This window comes from Gymnogyps californianus, chromosome 8 (genome assembly GCF_018139145.2).
Source record: "Gymnogyps californianus isolate 813 chromosome 8, ASM1813914v2, whole genome shotgun sequence".
NCBI classification, from domain to species: domain Eukaryota; kingdom Metazoa; phylum Chordata; class Aves; order Accipitriformes; family Cathartidae; genus Gymnogyps; species Gymnogyps californianus.
The window spans coordinates 22,663,273-22,673,234 of record NC_059478.1 but is presented as its reverse complement, the minus strand read 5'-3'; positions in this window follow the sequence as shown (position 1 = coordinate 22,673,234).

Genomic DNA, 9,962 nt, shown 5'->3' with positions numbered 1-9,962 from the left:
AGCGTTCCCCTAATGTGTATACTGAAATGCTCGTGAGGTACATCTGCTTCATTTGTAAAAGGTCACACGTGTCTCATGAAAAATGTGTGTGACCAAATGAGCACCTCTGCAGGGAACTGCACTGCGAGTGTGGTTTTGTTTGTGAAAGCAAACTGCACGCTCAGTTTTTTCAGGGTCTGTGTCTGAAGACCTGAGGGCATTCAGTATATTTGAAGGTACCAGAAAGTTTCCAGGACTTTACACAGGAGGCCCTTCACCTTTAATGCTGCTAAAAGAAGCTTTGGTTTTTGTGACTGTATTCTGTTCAGAAGCAAAAATGAGAGTATCAGAGACTTTGTAGCAGAGAGATTGTTTTAAGATAGAAATGTCTGTTAATTTTACCTACTTAACGTCAAATAACTACATTAGTGAATTGTTGGTATATTTGCACAAAGTCGTTAAAAATTGATTCACCAAGAAGACAGTCTGAGGGACCAAAACTATTCACAAACTACAAATTCATGTTGTATGTGAGAATAGTTTAAGTCAGAAAATAAAAAAACAAAAGGTTTAAATATTTCAATTTTTTGTTTTAAAAGCTATTTCCTTTTTGTTTTAAAAAGGTTGAAAAATAAGTGGGTTAAATAACCCTGTAATGAAATGAAATGGCTTCATTTACTCTAAAGAATGTCTGTATGTGATTTATTTTCTCAGTCACAGAGCTGATAAACCGTGGACAGATTTGATGCTGGTATAAGCTCCGCACTGTTGCTTCACGTGGGTTCTGCTGAAATCTGGAAGCGTTCAGTCAGTGCTCAGTTTGGCTTTTTCATTTCATAGAATGTGATGCCAGTGTATCTGTTGACATAAATTATTTGTTCTTTATGGAAGATTGTTGTTTTAGCAGCTGCAAAAAAATGTTGGTCCATAAATTGTTGAGATATTTGATCGGTGAATGAAGCTCGTCAATGTTCCATTTTGTTATGTCAGAAAATGTAGCTTGTGTAGTTCATACTGGTTGACTTGTAAAACAAACAAACAAAAGTTTATATGTATATGTGATTTCTTATATTTTGTGTACTAACACATATTGAATGTAAATTGCAAAGCCTCATTAAAGTTATCAAACTGTATCTTAAGAGTTATGACATTTTTGCATAACAAGAGAGATCTGAAGTTGTTAAAAATAATCCTTATGACAAAAAACCTCACACTGGATGCAAGCCAGCCACTGCCATTCACACGTGTGATATCAGTTGTGAAGGTAGAGAGGAGGACAGTGGCAATTCAAAGAGGAGGTGCCAGTGTTTGTACACTTCATTGTCACGTGAGCAGCCCAGTGCAGTCGGTGGTCTAAGGCAGACAAGGTCAAGTTCTGATGATCCATGCTTAGAAAATGCAACTAAAAGTGGAGCTGAGGGAGTTCAGTGTTTGGAAGGAAAGTGTTTTGATCCAAATATCTGCCAACATGTTACACAGACTCTGATTAGTTTCACATACAGTATGAATCCTGAAAAAAAATGTGAGTTTTGCTGTTAATATTTTGTCTTGTCCAGTGACGTGGTAGCCTGCAGAGGCAGCTCAGGATACAGTCACCCAAGGATCTTTTACCACTGAAAGTGATTTGATTATTATTTTGTTTCATCTCACAGGAGAGCCAGCAATGTGCTCTCTTGTATGATTAGCAAATTATATGTTTTATGAAATATGAGATTATAAAAAAAACCAATGGGCCAGCTTCACACTAGGATCTGAGTATTGCCCAGGCAGGGAGAAAAGGGCAGTCTGCTTAGCAGTGTGCTGATGATCTCTTTAGAGGTTGGCTAACGAGCTGCCTATTTACTACTAGGCAGTGATTAGTGTCTCCAGAGCAGGCAGGGGCAGTAAGTGTTCTGGTGGGAAGAAAGTGAATCTCATTTCTGACTAATGACTGAGGAAATCCTCAGGGTGGGAGAATATTTTAGTCTAATTGGGATCTTAAGCAATGGCAGGCTATATAAGGAAGCATGTTATCCTAAACTAAGGTCCTAGCCTGGGCTGAATCAACCTGCTGAAGCAAAGAAAGCATCAGTAACAAGTTGCTCATCACAGGGATTAGGCAAATATCTGTAGTTTGTTACCTAGATACAGAGATGGAGAGCGAGGTTCAAGGTCTTTTTAATCTGATTCTTGAGGCAAAGTGTCCACCTTGTGTGTTTATTTTCAGATATTTGTATGTAAGTGTTTTTATTACTTTAGTCTGATGTGTTAGGAATGATTTCAGGAACAGCAATACATACCGGTTCTGTAGCCGTGGAGATCCTTTAGGACAAGATGTTGGGACCTTTCAGATGCGCCTTGCCTGCCAATGCACTCCTCCAGGATGTTACTGGTAACACAGCACACTGCTGGTTAACTGCATAGATTGGCATGAGATTTAATTCTCAACGCTTGGGTCCTGGGAAAAGCACTCAGATCCCAAGGGAATTTGCAACACCTATTGTGACTTTTGTTGCTTCCTAAAAAAACCCAGATGCTTTTCAATCTAAACTTCTGTGATCTGCCACTATTAAAAATGGCAAAACTGGTCTTCGATTTCAGCAAACAATGACTTTCAAGTCAGTCTTGCTGCATTATATTGAGGAAAGTATTTACTCCTTGAACAGACAATGTTTTCCTACTGAATGTGAGTTAATTTTAATACTTGCTAGGAAATCTTAAATACTAACAGTGTAATGCTGTTCCAAAGATGAGATAAAAGAGGGGATATTTAATATGAGTAGTTGCGTTTTGTGTTCTTGAGTAACCCTGAGTTTACTACTTTGTGATGAGGAATAGCTGCAAGGAAAAAAAACAATTGAGTTCCATTACCCGTAGGCCATCAGATAGTATTGAGTGTGTATCTCAGATGGAAAATATTGCACACTATGTTGATTGGTTCAGTAACAAGATTCCTTTTATTCTCATGTAAATGACTTTTCAAAGGTGGGTTGCTCCTTACCAGTGGATGCAGCAACGTGGGGAGTGGTGGTGACAAGTATTGTGCATCTCACAGCTTCTCGTCTCAGACACTGGAGCTGGGTAAACAATGGGAAAAATATCATATTTGAGTCTCTTCATGGAACAACCACTATCATAGCTCCCTTTCCTGTGACCATTAGTACATCCAGTTGGATGCTTTGGAAGGAGACCTTTTTCTGTTGTAAATGCAACAATTCAGACTGTTAAGTAAATGATCCCCGCCACACCAAAACGTTCACCAGGCTGCTGTTACATCAGCTTCTTGGGCTGCTGGGGTGCTTTTGGAGTGAGCTGGCTGAACCACGGCTGGGAGGAAGAGGTGTCTGGCCATGTGCTCTTGCTGCTGCCTTTGCACTGGTTTTGGTGTTTGAATGCACCGTGAGTTGACTGAACGTGAAAAAATGGCAATAAAAAAATGAGCGCAGCAAAAGAAGGAGTAGTTGTTTACAGGCATAATGAGTCAAATTGCTCTATGTTGCAGTGCCAGGAATTTTGCAACAGTGAAGCAAAGGGGGCATGGGGGGAAGTGCATCAGCAAAGGGAAGGGCAATGAGAGCTCCCTTGCCAAGGAGCTGTTAATTTTACTCAGCTGTTTTGTGAACCTATGTCCTTGGTGCGAGGAGATCAGGCTGGTGAGCAGGACTTACATTTGCTTATTGTTATAGGATTCTTCAATGTAACTCACAGATTCATTAACTCATACTTTCTTCAGGCTTTTCCAAGCTTTCCTGGTTATTTAAACTAATTAGGTCACAATTTTTTTTGTGAAGGCTGAAAAAGGCAATGGCTGTTGCAAGTTTCTCTCTATCATCTGTTATTTGTTCTTCTCTGGTAAGTAGAAATCCATACGTTTTCTCGTTTTCACTTCACGTTAATAGTGTCTGGCAAATCAAACCAGATTTGCAGTCTGACCCTTATGTAGCTGGTGCTCTGCTTTTATGCAGATAGATACAATATACGTCTGTGACCCACGGTTTCTAGCTCAAGTATCTTAAACGCTATGGCTGAGTACAAATTCTTATTAGCAGGCTTCACTTTCTGAGGTCTGAGCTAGGGAGTGTGCAGAAAGGATCCAACCCTAGCAGGACATAGGTGTGAGCATTTCCAGCTCTGTTCTCCGTGCTCCTTCCAGTACCAAAAGAAAGGTCTTCCTTTTTCCATCTCTCTTTTTTTTGTCTGTTTTTTGTTTTTTCCCCTCCTTTTTTTAAGGAGAGAAATACCATAGGAAAGAGTCCCATCCAGCTCTGGAGAAATGTAGTAGTCTGATGACTTTTTAGAGGTGATTTATGCTTAGAAGGGGTAGGCAGTGCAATCGAGGAATATATCTACTGGTGGAAACCTATGGATTTGATCAGAGCGCCTGAAAATTGTGCAAAACCTAAAACATTAGATCTTACTCAGTACAATTTATTCATAAGAAACAAGAAAACAAACAAACATAATATTTGCAGCAAGTTACAGGAAGAATTAATAACACAAAAATACCAAACATCTAGCCAATCACAACTCTTTGCCATAATAGATCTGACCCTCCTCAGGTGGGGAAAAGGCTTCCTGTGAACATTTCAGCAACTCCAAAGGATGATACTTTAAGAAGAAATCTATTTACCTCACTTGTCCCTTTTTTCTACTGCCTCCTGTAAACAAGATGACATCTGAAGCGATTGGACTTGGTTAAATGGTTAAATATTAAAACTATAATTTCAAGTACAATTTTTAAAAAATTGTTTATAATTAGGGTAAGTTAGACAGTGACATAGATATACTAAGGACTTTGTTTCTTAGCAACACATTCGTGGAGTCTTTAGAAAAAAGTCCTGCGGCTGCAGGAATATAAACACATATCTATCTAGCTGTTTAACTTCAGCACCATGGTTGCAAAATAAATACTTGCTACAGAAGTTTGCAAAGATAAATCAATTTCACTTTTTTTTTAAATCTACTGCCAGTAGTAGGTTGACAAGTTAAAATACTTGAGGCAAAAAATTGTTATCAATAAAACATTGCTACCAAGTAGCTACCATTCCCAGCAGAAGTTTGTGTGTGTGTATTTACTTTGTTCTGAAGCCAGCAGAAGAAAAATACTTTAAATTCCATTGTCAGTTATAAATTCAGATATTTGTAATCTGAAACAATTTCTTCATTGGATTACATATTTCGGTCCTATTTTTGCTTCAGACACACTGAAGGCAGAGCTGTGTGGAAGTGAGGGCTCCAGCAGGAGTACTTACAGTACTCCATGCCAAAGCAGCCTGGTAGCCTAGAGCAAAACTTTTGCAATGACACTTGGACAAGTGATAAAGTCTAAATTCCATTTCAGGCTTCACATTTTTTATTTTTATAATGCCTGATGAGTAGTGACTTCTAGTAATTTCTAGGGTGCCTTAATTTTCATCTATTAAGTTCCCCAGATGCCTGAAACACGACATGCTATCTGCTGCTCCTTCTGGTCTATGTAACACAGTCATGAGAGGAAGATGAAGAAGGCAGAACTTTAATCCATGATTGCCTGAAGCAATTCAGCCTCCGCTTCCTAAAAGAGTGATTTGACATCTGTTGTCTGTGTTGAAGATATTCTGGTTTGCAAAAACCAGTGTGACTGACCTGCCAACAGGGAAGGAGCATGACTCTGCAATGCGTGTTTGGAGTGCTCACCCCTCAACAGAAAACTGTGCTGAGCCCTGGGGTCCAATTATTGCTTAACTCATGACAACCAAGTCCCTTTGTGAGTATGAGACCTTGAACTTGATGCATTCATCTGGTATGTGGGTGATGTGACCACCTCTGTTGTGTTCCCTTTTCTTTCTCTGGTATTTTTCCACTGCAGTGGCCACAATATCTAAGGCCCTTGGCTGTTCCATCTTGGCTGTTACCAGCCCCTCTGTGGTGGACAAGATTTCTCTTTCCATGGTGACAAACTCCAGGAAGCTGTACCATCAAGTTTCAGAAGCACGAGGTGACACCCACCTTCAAAGTTTGCCTTGCTCTGAACAGGGGATTGGACATGATGACCTCCAGGATCATTTCCAACCTAAATCATTTCTTGTTTCTTGCACAAATTCTCAGCCATGTGTCCCAAGTCAGGCTTGTCATCAGTACAGCTTATTCTCTCGTCTGTATTAGTGGCTGATGAAACAGGATTTCTGGTTGCTGGGCTTACCCTGTCAACAGACTTGTGCCTTCTGAAAAAATCTTTGTGCACTCTATAATTCTGATGTCTGAAGTTCTTTGTAGTTACCCTTCTTCCAGCCCATGTTGCCTGCTACTGTGGGAGATCAGCAGTGATCCCCTTTAACTTCAGCTTTAAGCAATCCAAACCAAATACTCCCTTTGATTGCGCATCCTGGCTCTTAAAATTTAACAGAGCACATTCAAATTGCTCATTTATGGTTTTACATCATCTCCCAGAAGAGAAGGGGTGATTTTTAGGAGAATGTGATGACAGTATGAAATTTTACATGATGTAAAATAAAATATCTCCTTCAGATTTATCTCCTCCAAATACACTCACGTGTTATATGATTCTCTGCAAATACATTTAACCAGGAGATAATTTTTACTGCTGTACTACAGTCCATAGAATCAGAAACTCGCAGACTAATAGCATCTGGAAGGGCAATGGTAAAGGCTTTTGGGGAAAAAGCTGGAATAAAAAAAAAATACATTTTCTTCTTACTGGGAGCTTTAGTAAATAACCATAAAAAATTCCTCTGCCACTTCAGTTAAGAAGTCTAAGGTGTCTGAATCTGACAAGATATAAATAACACCTTACTACTACACTGATCCTCTGCCTCCTGCTTTTACACAACCATCATGCAAGGCCTTGTGTTGTGCAAATAGCAAGGATTCTTGGGAAATGCAGAAAAATCCCCAAGAGAGAAATGCAATCATTTTTAAAGTAAAATTATTTAATTAAAAAAATAATTCTAAAATAAAATGCATGAGAGAAATCACAACTCATCATTCTCTGCTGCTGTCTGTTTGAAGACTGGCAAATCAAAGCATCATAGCTGTAGCTCAGTGGTATGCTTCGTGTGTCATAACAACATCTCCTCTGCACCTACTCTTTGGGTGAGCCATCTATTGTGCGTGAGTAGGAGCTAATGGCCAGAAGGAAGGACAGTGGTCTGGATGATATAGCCTTCAAAGCTGAATAAACTATTCTCATGTATGTAAGAAGTGTTTATATTTTTAAACAGAAATGTCAGTCTTTGTACATATCTTTTCAGCAATCTTCTCTTCCAAGAAATCGTTAATCCACTTTAGTGAGAGACTATAATTCTTGCTGTGGTGTTTTATTTGTTCAGTACAGCAGAACCAGTAAAATGATTTTTAAAGTGTTTGCAACGTTTAATATTACATTTTATTTGGTATGCTTACTGCAAGCCTGTTCATCTTGAATTCACTGGCAGAGTTCACATTGACTTTGATGGAACAGTTTTCAGTTCTAGAAGATTTGACAGAGCTATAGTAAATCATTCAGTGCTTGAAGAAATACTGATATATTTTTAAATTACTTTCTTCTACCAAATAACTTGCAACTTGACACAAGTTAATCCCACGAAATATCACTCACTGCTTCATTTCGCTCCCAAATAAATGTTCACATTTCACCATGTTTGGCTGGTGTATTTCTGCTCACACGAGTGTATTCTTGGGAAATGGTTTATTTCCCAAGAAATAGTTTATATGCTTTCAGTGATCTGAAAGGAATGCACTAGATGATTTGCAAATATATATAGGAGAACCAGGTTTCTCCCCTGAACTTTTGTAAACTATTTCAAATATCTCTGTTTTCAAACAAAGGAAAACCAAATGTCAAGTGAAAGTTAGCATCATTCATATATAAAAGGTTACTTTCCTTTTTAAAACACTTCAGGTCATCAGGCAGGAACTATGCTTTTCGCTGTAATTAACTATGATTCTTCCAACTTGTGTACCTCGTCTTTATTAAGAATTATCTGACTCACTGTAACTAATTTAAGAGGATGATATTTTGATAAAGGGAAAAAAAAAAGGCCCAAATGAGTTATTATAATACTGATATCCCAATAATGGAATATCACCTGCTATGTCAATAAACTGTACACTCATTTTTGGTCAGCAGTTTGTGCTGTGTATAGTTCTGCTAGTGCTAAAATGTCAGTAGTTCATGAAAATGGACTGAGTTTAGGGTGGTAATGTGTAGAAAAATAACATTCTGAGTCAAAGCCTTGTTAAGGTTATACGTGAGTGCCAGTGGCTCCTGCCAGTGTAGTAATTAGTGTTGTTATGGTCATACGTACTGCCACGTTTTGCTTAGTTCGTTTTGCTTTCTCAGCTATGAAAATTAGAAATGCCACTTTAATTTCAGAGCTGTGGAGTAAATAACAGGGGACTCAACCCAGGGTGTATGTGTCTGTGCACCGCATGTTTTCCATAGAAATACAGAATTACAATCATTTTGCAGTGTAAACGTTCAGCAGTGAAATATAATAAAGCAGTAATTTTAAATAGATTATTGGGAGTTGCTGATGATATTCAAAGTTGGTTTTTGCATGCATTTTTTATTTTCTTCCATAGAAAAGGCTTAGAAGATGTAAATAAAATCAAATCAAATCAAGAATGGTGTTAGACTGTTGTAAGTACGTGTCTGAGTCTGATCTCAGTGCTAGTGCGAGGCTTGGATCCTGGATATGTTAATTATAAGTGAGATCACAAAACATCTGGAAAAATCCTGGATGACAAAACCAAGCCAGTATAACTTCATAAAAGGTAAAAATCTCAAGTGTAATGTTGTCTGGTATACTTATTTTCAGGGAAATTATGCAAAGAACAGATGGGGAAAGTTACAGATGCAGCCTTCTTGGATTTCAAAATAGCTTTTGACAGAGTCCAGTACCATAGCCTGAATGGATGAGCTTAGTCCGTATCTCCATATCTTAGTCCATATCTCCAAACAAGGAAAAAACTTGGCTGGAGACAAGGAAAAGTGTATAAAGTGGGTTAAATGATAATGTCATACACACGCCAGCAGAATCCAAGCCAGAAGAGTCACTCTTCGTGATCGTGCTCTCGCCAGGAGACAAGACGATGCGGCAATGTTTCCCCATCTGTTTTATACTGCAGGTCGCTCCAGAAAGACCCCAGATAAATCCCACTTGTCAGCGCTCCCCACGTTCTTCTGGGTGACGCTCCTGTGGTTGGGATGTGATGCTTCAGCAGTGTCAGCGACCAGCCCGTGGAAGCCCTTCAGAGGTGGGGGACGTTGTTGAGCCCAGCTGCTGTGACGTGCAGGCATCCTTGGGAGGCTGGGTGGAGCGGCCAAAAGCCCTGCAAGCCTCCAGCATCAGCAGATCCACTACGCAATTTCCAAGGTAGCTGAAATCTCTTATTTACACTCTGGCCAGTATAAGAAAGGTTGGTCTGAAGCCAGGATGGTGAGATGAATATCGATTCTTTTCATTGTGAAAAAGGAGAAAAAAAATCAGTCCTGTAGTAGATTATTTTTTTAATAATAAAGCATTTCATCTGAAATACAGTTCTGTGAGAACATGCTACCCAGAGGGCAGCTCCAATAAGGCACTCTTCTTTGGACCCTTATTCCTCAGGGAGACTGAGGTCACCTGAGAGCAATAACTAGTTATATATTTTCGCACTTACCTCAAGCCTTACTGACTGTGTGCAGTCAGAGCAAGGAAATCTCTCAAACAAGCCTGCATGGAAGGTAGGTACAGCTCTCAGGAGCAGAACAGGAATTCCTCATTTGCTTGAGACACTTGGGTTTCCTGCCCTGGGCGGCTTAATAAAATCAAACTGCAATGTGGTCAGTAATTCCATGTCAAGGGTTTCACCTAGTTTGTAGCAGTCTTGGAGAGAGGTGAGGACACAGGAGTAAAAAGCCTAAATAAATTCAAGGGACATGAGCATTTTCTGTGGAAAGCAGTATTGCTACTTTTGTGAATTGGAAGAGAAATCAAAGCAGCGCTGGGTGATTTTTGCTG